The following is a 14,132-nucleotide window of genomic DNA, read 5'->3' on the forward strand; positions in this document are numbered from 1 at the left end:
GGGTACGAAGGATAGGCCTAGGCGTCGTGGTCGGATAATTTCAGATTGTCGGCAGCTACGAATGCTATTTCGGGTGACGTTGCTAGGGCTGCTCGTTCGGACGAGAGCGAATAAAACGGCCTACGGAACGGCGTCAGCTGGTTAAACGGTCTTTACAACTAAGTTGTACAACTCGAGGATGGACGAGATTTACGGATAGAAATAATAGATGGGGGAGAAGCGGGGCATGTGGGAGGATGGGTCATGCGGGGCTGAAAAGAAGGCAAGTTCTCTGCTCAGAGGTTATATATCGTAACAACAACAGTGGTAGCGATTCTAGCTGTTCAGCCTTGGCCATGTGATCTGAATCCGAAAAACTGATACCTCAGAACCCGTCTTATAATGCCTTTTTTCGGTAATAAACCTACTTTCCTTAAACTCTAAAACTACCTCTGTAGTAACAGACTCCATTCACCTTCGCTGATTCTAACGGACCGAAAAAAATTATCGATTTCTAATTTGCCCATGTCATCAGTAAAATGACTTCAAGCATTTTTCATGCATTGGAACGTAAGACTTATATAATAATATATAGAAATTAAAACTGTTTGCAGGATCATTTCAGAGTTACGGGAAGTAGTAGAAGTTTCTTCGACTCAACATCTGAAATATTTGTTGTTTTTTCGAGTCGTTCGTTGAACATGTGGCAACAAAAGCGGAATTTATTCTGAACTATACTAATTACATTGAAATGAAGTTCTTGTAGGTATCACCCATTCAACAATGTCTTGATTTAATGAGCTTATGTTTAATAGGTAGATCCTTTGCAGAGCAGGTATTGACACTATGAATAACTTCCTGCGATGTTATTTATAGATGCATGGAGGATTTCAGGAATTAATGTGTTACCCATTTGTATAAAACGAAGTGGAGTACTGAAACTTACGCCGGTTAGTAGTTGAAGTCAACAGTCAATTGTCTCTATTTATGCTGCAGTTATAATGAACAAATCACTCGGAACATTATTCCATTCAGGAGTAGCATTTGGGCAAAGTTTGTCATCTACATTTATCTAAAACGCACCTAAAAGCTAAATCGTATTGAAAAAAAGCTTAGCAATTAGTACACTTTGAGCTATTAAATTTCTAAAAATTATATACAGTTCTATTAAAAAAAAAAACAATTTATGTACTTCTGCTAATGTTAGTTTGACGGACTGTAGGCCGCTAGCATACTATTATTTACCTTTTCGACGACACAGGTTGTCAATATGAAAACTGACGGTCTTTTATTGTCTATAGCTCGTCAACCTGGTTAGCTTTTAGGTATTACAATTACGGGAATCGTCTTTTCGTCGTCGCAGTTTGACGTAAGGCAATACTCAAGCTTTTTGCGATGGCGTGTTTTCGCCTATTGAGTTATCCTACAAAAACTGTAGCTGGCGCTATTTGAGTACTTCGTAGAATAAGTAGATACTGATATGGAAATAAGAGTGTGGACCGATCTGAATCAACGAACAATAAACGCGTACGCTTCGTCCGAGATAAATACTATTGACTAAAACACAGATGGCCGATTTCCACTGGGCGGCAGGTCTGCATAATTACCGGTAACATCTCAGATTCTAAGCCAGAAGCGTGAATGATAAAAAAACAAGATCATCAAACATTTACACAAGTGCATTGCATCTGACTATGTGGCCAAGTGGAAATGACTGGAATCGATCGGCTATTTGCAGTCCATTTTACCTGCTACTTATGGGTAGTCGTTTCTTGGATGTCAAGAAAGCAAAAGAACAGGTAATTTTGCTGAGGAGATTATTGATTTTTTTTTAACTGACAAATATAATACATTGACGCACCCAATGCACTCTTTCTTAAGCTTCGTTCTCTGTCAGCTTGGCTCTCTTTTGTACAGCACGACAGATCCGTTGGCCGAGTTCTCTACCACACCAGATACACAGGTCCCAATACCCGTGAATCCGGAAGTGTTGCAGCGATATCTGCTTCATTCGCAGTCTCGAGTGCTAATCTCGTTCATCGAAGGCGTTCCTTTTCTTTCAGAATTTCTTTTGCTGTGGCTGCTCCTGACTCCCATACTCCAATAAAGGCACTTAGTAACTCAACAAATTCCGCTAACCCTGCTCTTGGGACCCGTAGCGAGGATCTATCTCGGTAAGTGCCGTTTCCGTACCACCTGTTTACAGCCATCTGCCTTTCTCTCTTCCTAGCATCTTCTATCGCAGGATATATCAGTAACGTGTGAGTGGAGTCATCCTCCGTTTCTAAATCGTAGTGCTGTCGATGGATCCGCTCCAATTTTATGTAGGTAGAATCGTAAGTCCCCATAATTTATTATCATTTGCAGTGAAAGTAATTGGTTTTACCGGTTTGTTTCCTATGAGCAGAATATCCTTACCTTTCTTTGGGTCGAGCTCAAGCCCTTTTCCGCCATCCGTTCAGAGATCGCACTAAACGTCTTAGCGTGAAGCTCCAGTCCTACCGTGTTTGTCTGGACTGTCATAGTCAAGTCGTTTGCATAGATAAATAACTCATCCGCCCATGGAAGGTCCTGCAAACGCAGCGCGTTCTCGTTCGTTATGTTTTACAAGATTGGGCCCAGCATCGGGCCCTAGGAAATGCCCTCGCCGTCGTAAGCGCAGAATCCCTACTCGTTATTTTTCGGTTCTGCAGATAATTAGGTATGATACCCACCGAGTACGTAGCCATCATTTTCCTTTTTATTGTTTCTAGTATCACTTTCCACGGTAGACCATTGAAACAGTTTTTTACATCAAAGGGAACAGATATGAACAGCTCGCGGATCTTGAGGGTTGACCTGGGAACAAATTCCGCTTTAGTCATCACCTTGTGTATTGCCTAAAAGACAATAAGCTGTGGTTTTCGGCAAAAGTTCACAGCCTGTCTCTCATAATTAGCTAAAAGCCTTTGGCCAGTACGCTTGACAAACAAATCAGCCTGTAGCTCCCTTTACCTTTCGGTGACAGTATTCCTTCCACCTTTTTCGATGCAGCCAAGAATTTCGCCTCCTCGAGAATTCTAGTGGCTACCGCTACTACCCCTTCTATAAACTTTTTAAAAAGAGTCTTTGCTATAAGTGAAAGTGTTCCGTCCGCAAACTTTCTCGTGCTTGATCCGGTCAGCAGTGCCAGGGATCGCAGCTGCTGGTGTCACGTATTCCTGGTTTTCTGCCTTAGGTTCCATCCCATAAGATGTCCTAAAAAAATCGTCGTGTTGTGGGAAAAGTATCTCCTTTTTTCATTCTTTGTGTCTTAGACAGGTTGTTTTTTGCTGTAATTTGTAGGCCATTTGAGCTCAACCTTTTTCTGTGCGAGCAGAGTAGATGCTTGTCGCTGCCCCACTAGCTTTCTTCAGCGTTTTTTCGGCCTACGAGCAGCACGTGTGAGGTTCGGCGATTTCAGAGTTCCACTAGTATTTAGGCTGCACCGATTCTGCTTTCTGAGGTCGATTGTAGGAACATTCGCCAACTTGCAAAAAGAAAAAGCTGTAATATTGATCCATTAGACGCCTGGGGTTATTATCTGTTGCCTTCACCGTGTCTCGTTATTCTCCTGATAGAGTAATTCATACTGTATGCCAAGATAATCTGGTTCTCTCATAATTAACCTGGGAGAAGCTTTCAATCTTTCTTCTATAGTTCCTCTATTGCAACTCTGAAGGACCATCTCGTTTTTCAGTCATCCATTGAGAGTCACCGTGCTTTAACTTCCAGTCTTCCAATAACAGCCATTATTGAATTCTGCGTATTTCTATGTCGCTCACGTAGATCCTTAAGGAAGTTGACTGTGTCGCTTAATTTCTGTGAAAGCGTCATCAGAGTTCCTCGATGGATCAGTTGCCACCACTTTGAAGGATTTTCTCCAGCTTTTTTATAGCCCTTTTTTTAGCATCTGCAGCAACTCAGGAGGCATTCTCAACGTTTTCGGAGAGCCCGAAGCTGCTCTCTCCCTTGGTGGCTTCTACCTTTCTCGTGCATAACCGTGCTTGTCTCTCCTTTTTTACGCAAAATTAGGCTCGCAATTCAAATACATTACGATGATGTTCTCCGCACTGTCTTCCGTAGCCTTCCAGGAAGCGCAAGCAGTCTGTCAAGATAGAACGTAAATTTCTGCTCTTCTTACCTTTCGGGGGCTGTTTTTGGCACATGCGACGAGCGCCGTGCACCGAAGATTTATCCACTAATCCCCTCTTGTTAAGGAGACCCATCCTGCAGTATTACATTCGTGACTTTTGTCCTTTTACTAAGGGTTTAAGCGATCCAGCTTAGGAACTACCTGGAATGCCCGTATGTGTATTTTAGTCATTCTTAGGCGGTTTTTTGGTTTCCATCTACGAAAAGCGTATAACTTTTCTTTCTTCTGGTACCATTTAGCAGGCTTGTTTGCTAAAGACCAAGTGTCTCAAGTAGCTTTGCTTTCCAATAAACGTACTTTTGCCCATTTGGCTAAAATTACCACTGTATCGATCCCGACTGGGCATGAACCCAACCCGCGGCCTGTTCACACACACAGATCTTATACATCGGCAGTGTTGCTTCTTAGTCGTGCCCTCTCGCTTAAATAGAGTCAGCAACTGCTGGCCCAGTAGGCCAAGAACTTCAGAGTCGTTTGAATTTATGCAGACGATAATGAGTGCAGTCTGGACGTCGTCGTTTCGTTTTGTACATGTTAGTACGCCTGCCGTCTTCCGCATCGTTCGTTTTGTTTTGTAGTCTCTTTCCGTTCGCGTATTCCATTCTATCCAACCAACTTAACTGAATGGGCTAAACGTCTACTAAATTGTATGAAATTTTCGGGAGAACACGCGAGAAAGGGCGCGCACTCTACAGACAGGAAACCAGTTGGGAAGTAGTTTAGAGTCTTAGTACATTGCTTAACAAGAGCAACCGTTTCCTTAAACGCTTACGCGACATTATATTTGTATATGTGATACAAGTTGTTCGGTAAAAGCTTTGCGCAATCGGAAGATTTCTAAAGTGAAGGTTTTTCGGTAGTTAAACTCGAAACTTATCTCCTTCTACATGCATAAAAAAATCAGTTTATTCAACCACGATCGACGAGTTTACGATTACATGAGAATTTAAATTTTAACAGTGCCTTTTATTTGTAAAAGTTTTGCAAAAATTTGCAGTTAGGGCAATGACCCCGCTTATAGTGCACTTATATTTTGGTCTTTTCTCAGACCGTTTGTTATTATACTATACGTTGAGTTCACGCTTTTTCTGCAGAACAGTTGTTCGTTCGAGAGGATCTTTGAATTAATCTAAATGGCGGGTAAATTCAAAGATCTTTTAAAGGACTTTTATGTTTCGAATTTTACGTACGGTAGGCATTCCATCAGAAGCTGACCCCGAACACGAAACGAAGTGTGCTACGTCCGAGTTCGAACCTAAATCACATGTCCCTAGGATCAGCATGCAAATGCGTTACCACTCAAGCTACCACGTGATCTAAACGTTCCCTCTTAGAGTAGTAGCACCATGTGATTTAGTGTCTGTAGTTTAGAAACTGTGGTTAAGGTTATAGCAGCCGCAGCAGCAGTAAGGATGCGAGAAGTTACTGAACGGGCAGTAAGAGTCAGCTTATTTCAGAGCCAGTAGCTAGCGGACGAGATTGCTTTATTTTGGACGGAGTCACGTAACGTAAGTCTCCGCTTGCCCAGTTCCTTGAAAACGCTTCTCAATTTATAGAAAAATTTGATAGTAGTCACAAAAGTTTCGAGAGTAAGGAAAAAAGAAAATGTTTCAAAAAGTTCCTCGGAGATTCAGAGGCAGCAAAACGAAGATCTCCGATGATGCTGCGGTTGCGCAATGCCACTTGGTAGTTGGCCATGTGTGCCAGTGTTATGTCGTCGCTTACCGGCAGTCGGTTCCTTATTGGGGGAGTGTTGCCCCTACGCGCACCAGCACCGTCAAGCGAAGCCTTTCTCATGAATTATTCAAACGCCAGCGAGCGTAGCGAACGGCAGATCGCCACAAACCAACACCCGATGGCCATTCGCTGGGCTACCCGGTACATATAGCGCATAGCCAACCTAGTGCATGATGTCTGACCCCACCAATCCCCAATTATCCCTAGCGTACCCCCTTTTGTAGATTCCAACTACGGCCGGTAGACTGTCGGCGCTTCAAGGGTCAGCAAACACATACGTTGCAGATGCGATGCGTTTTGCAAATAATGAACGAACTCTCTTGTATACGGACACAGGCATCGAAACATGCAGTAGTTCCTTGTGAAAGTAGAATGGAAGTTCTCTTTATTCACGCAGATTGTGTAATACATGCTTTTGGCAGGACTTGAAGCAGTCATCCCTGGTCTCTTTCAACAAAAGACATCTGCCGTCTGAGGCGTTGCGTTGACGTCCAACGAAGTACAACACAGAAGAGTCGACAATACAGCGTTTTTGTCGGATCAAATAAAGGGCCTTTAGAAAGACCTTCTTCTATATTTGTAAGTGATTCTCCCACAATTTTTGAACCCTAGATAATTGGATTTACTAAAATCATAGAAGATAGGCTAATGAGGCAGAAGATGCACACGTGTCCACAGTGTGACTTAATGCAAGCGAAAAACGTCTCTATGTAAATATACACTTTTTTTCTCCATGTAAATCAGTATTAGAAATATGCTAAGCCTAACTTCGTGACCGTTGTAACCCGCAGATATTTAGCGAGTACCTTGGTCTTTCTAAATGAGCGCAAAAGCAAAAAACGGAATCGGGTTCGAGTTTAGCAACATTATCTGTCCCATTGCTGCTATGTTACGCGCCTGTTATAGAATGAAAGTATACCAAACCAGTGTTTCCGCTCGTTCTGCGGGTAACCAACAAGCTTTCCAGAATATCTAGTTACACTGAACACTGTATAATAGCACAGCGTATCTAAGATAAATATGCCGGTACTCGCATGCGTACAGGCATCCCTTATCGGCACACCGTTGGTCCCCAACGAGTTGTAGGTATTATTTGAATAGAATCGTTTCCCTAACATTTTTCACTGATGATATTCACTCTAGTCCTCGAAAGGTACAACAGAATGATACCACAGCAGAAGCAGAAGCAGCAGCAGTAACATGAAGCGATAGAACTGTTAGTATCGACAAAACGCTAGCGGCTTTCAGAGCAGGCATGCTTTGTTCGTATGCCATGAAAATTGTTTTGTACGCACAAAGGAAAGAAGATGGGGCATGTCGTAACGCGTCTCTGAGCCGCTCTAGTGAGTACGTCTTTGGCGAGTTTAGTTTCTTCGAGTTTCGATGCCTTTGAGGGGGTTGCATCAGGAAGGAGAGGCAGTATTCCCATGTCTTGGAACAGCTGCCTTAGGATTATAGTTTAAATCGGGTCTGGCTTTGTCGCTGAGCCACTGTTGCAAACTTGTACGACGATCAAGGTGATGGTGCCTTACTCCGTCGCGTCCCCCTTAAAGCATAATTTATGGTAAAACTGAGTGACTACTCACACGGTTTTTTTCTCTTTCCTGGAGACATTCAGCTATCACGAACATAGACATCGATAAACTGCCAATTCAGTCTGAAGAGAAACGCGACTTTTCTTTTTAGCGAAAGGAAAGGAAGGATTTGAGCCTGTAACACTGGGTGGCCGAACGTTTTTAATTGATTTGTTAGAACGGTATTAGACATGTACTCAATGTGGGCTCACGCATCAGCTCGGGGAAAAAGCTAATGTATTGTATGGAAATATATAGAAGTCGCTAGAGATAGACAAAGCGCTGACCATATTTATAGTGGCGGTGATGGCCGTTTATGAAGTTGTTAATCTTGCCGACCATATGACGAGGTTAGCAATTATCAAAAAACACCTTGCGTACAGACTGTACCAATGAATTGTGGAATTTAATAGAAATTTCAGCCATATACCACTGCATTCGGCCCGCAAGGGACAAATACCTTGAAAGCGATCGATAGAGTAGCCATTTAGGTCGCGTACTGAGTATTATAGCCTTAATACTAATAATATCAGAAGTGGCCCCACCGAAAGCATCGTTACAGAAGATAAACTTTCCCGATCATTTGAACCAGACAGTCTAAGAAAAATCTAAGGTCGTCGCTATCACTGCTTCCGACCAACCTGAAGAAGCCGAATTTATTGAATACTGTGATTTAATAGAAATCGCTTATATCAAAATAAAAATTATATATATTTTTGATAAAACCCAATTCTGTTTACATTGGATGTTACGTTTCTCGGATATTATAGGTAAGCCCGATCTGGTACCACTAAACTATATCATAATTGTGCCCGTGTCTCATATAAATTTCATTAAACAATTCATAACTAGAACCTGCCTAAACATCGATACGAATTACGCGTCTTCGTAAACGTGCGTCCATAAAAATGCTCGATATTTTTTTTTTATTCATTTTTACGTTTGTCGTACTCCAGAGACGCCAATTGATGTCAAGTTATATCGATGAGTAATAGTATTCCGTAATTTTGAGTATATACAGATGAAAATAGATAACGGATCAAATCAAAGTTCGGCGAAGGTCCAAGGGGAGATCAAGTAGTCGTCATCTATAACTTGAGCATTCTTTAGTCTAATAAAGTACACCTACGAAATTCATTATAGACAGCTGATCACAGGCGGTATATTGTTCAGCACTAGTAAGCAGCATAATACCACGCATTCACCGACCTCAGATCTGATAGCTTTCAGCTCCCGAAGGACACGTCGAGGTCAGACGTCAGCCACAACGACTGCCCGAAGCAACACAATAACACTAAGAAGCAGGACAAAACAACTCGAATTCCTCCTTGCTTCAAATGACATGGGATAACAAAGAATTTAACTGGCTCGTATGCTCATAGTACTCTGCCTATAAAGGAAGAGCCCAATAATACTGGCCTGCCTTTGCAGTCCAGACACCCACGGCAAATATTAGAGCCAATTTTTGGCCCAAAACGAAGGTGAATACCAATATAGTCCAACTGTCTCAGTTAAGAAATAATAATAATAATAATAGTACAACTAGAGCAATGTAATTCATATGGTCGAGTAATATATTTGCTAGAAATCTGCACGAAGCAAGCTAAAAAATAAACGTATCGTCGATTATACCGTTAAATCAATCGGGTACATATTACCCTTTACTTCGTTGTTGTTGCTTAGTCCAATTTGTGACTAACGCACAACATCGTAATTCGAATGTATGACTAAGGGCTACTTGTTTCGTTTTTTTTTTTTTTTTTTTTTTATCAATCACTTACTATTGGGTTGTTGGGCGCTTTAGCAAAGGATTCTAAATAAAAACAAAGATGCGATTTTGCTGGATAGTCTCCTGCCAGTGACAGATGATAGTCTGACGGCGCAAGAACTAAATTATGTAGCGGATACATCAAAATTTTTATTTCAGTTTTCTCAATTTTTGCCTGATAGCTGAAAATGAATTTATATGGTCTAGCATTATCATAGTAGAAGACGACGCCTTTTCTGTTCGCTAGTTTTGACCGAGTTTTTTTGCAATGGCTTGTCGAAATCTTGCTAGTTGCTGAGAACGGATATCCGAATCAATCGTTATGCGAAACGGTAACTCATAATGCACGACTCGTTTCCAGTATCATCGAAAACACTCGATCTCAATCTAGACTTTGTCACACATTATGGAGCACGTTCTTGTGCTTATTTTTTTATTTGCACGTTATTATTGTACCTGATATGTTCTATCATGCACGATCAAGCGCCTTGAAAACGGCTCGATTTCGTCATATTTCTGTGGTGTTTCCCACGTACCGGTCGACTATGGTTTTTGCGTCGATTCGTGTGCCAGCCAAACATCGAGCTACTTACTGTAGTCAACTTAAAGTCGTTTAAGATTGTTTGATACTCGATGCTTAGCTTTTTGTCGATGTGATACCTATTTACATTTCGTGTTTTTGCTTAACTTTCGCGATAACTTGATTACGAAAAGCGGATCCCTCATCGAATTCTACAGGATGAAAAAAAACGGCAAATCGTCTCTTCCAGTGAACAGTTCGGGCATAGCCAGAGTATTTTTTATGTACCTGGGCAACATTTGGGTTTATGACGGAACAAAATTATAGCAAACAATGTAAAATTTCAATCTTTTTCAAGGCGCTTTATCTTAAGTACAAATGAAAGCATTTAATACTTTTTTGAGCACCCAATATTGTACAATATATATATATATCAAGGTGGAAAGAAAGCCAATATTCGGAAGAAAGTCTCTTGTACACATGGGCAACGAAAGCTTCTAGCCCGTAGAATATTCAAGCGTCAATGAAACACCAGATTAATCAAAAATGTAGGCAGACCTTTTTGGCATACCCTGTATTAGCTATGCTTTACATTAGATATGCCACGTTTCTTAACATTTTCAAACCACTATACCTGGTGAAAATTGCAGTTAGTCACCGCAATAGATACTGGACAAGCATATTTGCCACTTACTCTGAAACTTTATCTACGATGATAATTAGTATACCTGCAAAAACCCTTTGGACTTTTCCCTACAAGATATATAGGTTTAGAAATTATAATTATCCTATTATTAGGTGATAGAAGCCAGGCGTCTTACGATTTGCTCGTCAAGAGTTTTGATATGTCGACCAAGCATAAGAGGTTTTATGGTTAATTGTCTACTAACGACAGAGCTACATTATGGCAGCGCTTGCCAACAAAGACTGAGTCCTTGTTCCATATATGACGCTTAAATAAACTCATTTCTAATATATGTCTGTGATAATATTATATGTTTCACTTGAAATAATTAGCCAATTAGACATTCATAGACGCATTCACCGACCATATGCAGAAATTCTGAACCGGATCAGCCAGAATGTTCGCTGAAAATTCCTTAAGTTCTGTAAACTATGTCTAGGTCGATAATGAAAATATGGCAGGCTTACAATTGTCCAATTGAGCAGGTTTACAATTGGAACAGAGATAATATCGAGAACAAAAATCAACTATTTTTAATGAACAACAACAATGAAGCGAAATCAACAGCTCGCTTGGTACAGATTCAAGCGTTACCCTGTCTCGTTTGAAAGTAACTGCATTCTATTTATCTGTCACCAAAGGATCCAAATTGGCCCCTGCCCAATTCAGAATCGCCAACTGAATATCACAGAGTATATCAACCTTGGAGCTAAATTTCCCCATAACATCAACAGAAATGCACGTTTGTTCTTAGATATTTCCATTATTTTATGCTTCCGACTACGTTCGCGTTTCTCCCTATTGCTTCAGGTCCGCTGTTCTCCTTCTCTGTTTGCAAAAGAAGCTTTAGCTAACGGTGGCTACAACAGCGACAGCTACAATCAGACGTTCCGGCTCGCTCGATCGGGAAAAAGAGCAAGCTGGAGAATTGCGTACTACAGCGCATCACGGTATACAGTGCCGTTTTACTGTATAAGTGGGTCAATAGGCTGACCGTTGTTAATCAGTCACACAAAACGTGCCTGAATATGGCGCTGTTCATAACACTGACTGAACGGTTAAGGCATGCATATGGGTCCGGTTGACATCCCATCACATACCAACTAGGATAGGCCTTGCTGCATCAAAAAACTGACTCTTGCGGCGCCCGTTTTTCGACACGGCGATTCACTACTTGTTTATACTATACCGGAATAACAAATCCACGATCTGACACATTCATGTAGCCGGAAATGGTTACCATTTACATGCCCGGCCCCTGTTATGATCTCATTCATTGCTTGTATGATTTCCATACACTTTGATAAGAGACCGAGTAGAAAGGCATGGATTCGGGGCTGTCTGTCAAGCACTTTATATAGATGTAGGTTACAGACATTGATCTGGCTCAGTCCATTTCCTATTCAAATATGTGTGTATTAATCGTATTAACGAAAATACAAGAAAATAACTGTAGAAAAAAGGACACAAAATAATGTCGGTACATCACAGTCTGATCATAAATGTACCTCAACCTAGGTGAAAATGACAAAAAATAAATCTGATTTTAGATCGGATATTCGACGGAAGATGTGAAATTCATACTGTTATCAAGTATTTTTTCCTTTTCTTGCGACTATTTGTATTACTGGTTCATTGAAAGGTATTTTTTGATTTTCTATAGTTCTTTAATGTTGCTGGCTGTTAAGCTTGAAAGTTGTTTTTAAAAAACTATAGTTATTTCAAGGACCATTTATTCAGGTTTGCAGAACTCTGATCTGAAGGAAAAGTGACGAAAACAGCAATTTTGTCTAACCGTCTGTGGTTCGTATCGTCTCAAAAATACAGAGGAATGGCAATAGCATATTACTGATACAGGCATCCTGTACCAGGAATAGCTTATTAAGTCGAGGCGTTGGCCTGGCTAAACAGTAACGTATATCATCTATATACGCATCTCGAGTTTATTTTATGGATCTGCTGAGTATCACTTTTTTTGTTTTACGCAGAATCGTCCAGTCTAAGCTACTCGAGTTGCTTTCTTTTGGCTAAAGTCGATCTTTTAAGCCTACAACTTGGCCTGCGTCAATATTGGTCGAAGTCCCTTAAGTCGTTCCGTATCACAGTGTTGCCTGTGTGTTCTTCGAATCGACTCTGTGTTAAGCTAATATTCTTTCGGTTATGCAAATTAAACAGGTTCAAATAAGTTGAATCCATGATCAGTACACTAGCTTTTTTTCCCATATGAAGCGTTGGCAAGACGTACTCAGACGGCAAATAATTGCCAAGTTCGTTTCAGTTTTTTTTTTTTCTTTTTTAAGTTTCGATTGGTATATACTTAGACGCATCTGACGATTCGTACGTGTGCTGTACATATCTCCAACTTGAACGAAATCTGTAGGAATGGATTCTTTCTATAACCTTGCCAAGCTATAACCTTGGATGACCTTGACCTTTATCGATTCTGATATAAATGGTAATAAATCGGTTAATCACGATCGGAAACTCTTAATTTAATGATTTTATAAGCCCTGGACTTTAGAATCCTTATCCAGATCATGCATATGCTATAGAGATATAGGTAGAATCTTCAGACCTAATCAGGAATGTCGGCGTTCCGTGTTCCTCCGTCATTTACGATCTAAGCACTATCTAGATTCTTTGGAAATGCAAACACACAGCTTTTTCTGTGACTAACAATTTACCTGCTTACTGCAACCTTGTAGAAGGGTTCTTACTTCACAGCACTAAGATCAATGCCAGAATGAAGCTGCAAGCAGAACTAATGTGAGTGAAATTTTATCACTTGCAAAAAATTTAAATGCTAACGTGATGAGATTGAAAGCAAAAATCTGGAATATAAAACGAGGAACAATGAGGAGGAACTTTTTGCCAGGGAATATATACTGAAGTATATATTGAAATGGAGTCCCTATACTTAGAGAAGATTCCATTTGTCTTTTACCTCTACAACCTGTAGAGCTCTGCCGCAAAGAAGTGAAAATTCCCTTCTCTTCCTTATAATGCATACTTGGCCATTGATTGAAAATGAGCAATTTATTTGTCTTTTTTTAATTTTTTCACTTTTTTCCGACCCAACAATTAAGATCTGCTCTATATAGTTTTCTGCAGATTCAGTGTGTTGGTGCATGAAAATATATTTCAAAGAGCATTAGCGTATTGAAAGGTGCAGCAGTTTGACACAACAGTTACGTACACTGCAAAGGGCAATTTATCGTAGATGGTGCGTTACTAAAGTTGAACGAGCGTCCCGTAAACACCCGGGTTCAACCGCGAACGAGAGCACCACACCAAAGACAACGATAGCCGGCTAAAATCAGCTGCCGTATATTAAGCCCCCTTTCCTTTTCACTGCGGTGGTCTGCAAACCTTTTTCTATGCTCTTAGCTTAGGGCATTCGCCAGCTAACAATATTACAGCAGGCCAACCAAGCAGCTATTGCGGTCGTCTGCGTGCTTTAGTTAATGGCAGCCAATTAGTATCTGTTTAAAGCGTTCGGCGCCGCTTCGCTCGCTGAGAGGGGGTGGAGTTCGAGAGTCTGAACGACTGGCCACCGGACAAAAAAGCAGCACACATCGATTGTCTAGTCCGCCAAATCTGCGGGGACATAAACGGATAGTAAATCATCCGATCTAGATTCTGGGAGTTGGAAAGCTGGAGACAACCCCAACAGACAATAAGGAAAAACTTACAAG

General features: G+C 40.9%; 1 long non-coding RNA gene across 2 annotated transcripts; it reads left to right on the forward strand.

Annotated features, from left to right (window-relative positions):
• The first annotated feature begins 1,303 nt into the window (after nt 1–1,303).
• Nucleotides 1,304–6,457, forward strand: LOC111254333 (uncharacterized). 2 transcript variants are annotated; one of them, XR_002675001.2, is made up of 4 exons: nt 1,304–1,778; nt 2,043–2,153; nt 2,387–2,680; nt 6,313–6,457. It is a non-coding gene; the product is annotated as an uncharacterized LOC111254333 (long non-coding RNA). The 2 variants fall into 2 exon arrangements; XR_015317470.1 differs by lacking the exon at nt 2,387–2,680.
• The last annotated feature ends 7,675 nt before the right edge of the window (nt 6,458–14,132 follow it).

Source organism: Varroa destructor, unplaced genomic scaffold (assembly GCF_002443255.2).
Source record: "Varroa destructor unplaced genomic scaffold, Vdes_3.0 BEIS01000007.1, whole genome shotgun sequence".
In the NCBI taxonomy this organism is placed as follows: domain Eukaryota; kingdom Metazoa; phylum Arthropoda; class Arachnida; order Mesostigmata; family Varroidae; genus Varroa; species Varroa destructor.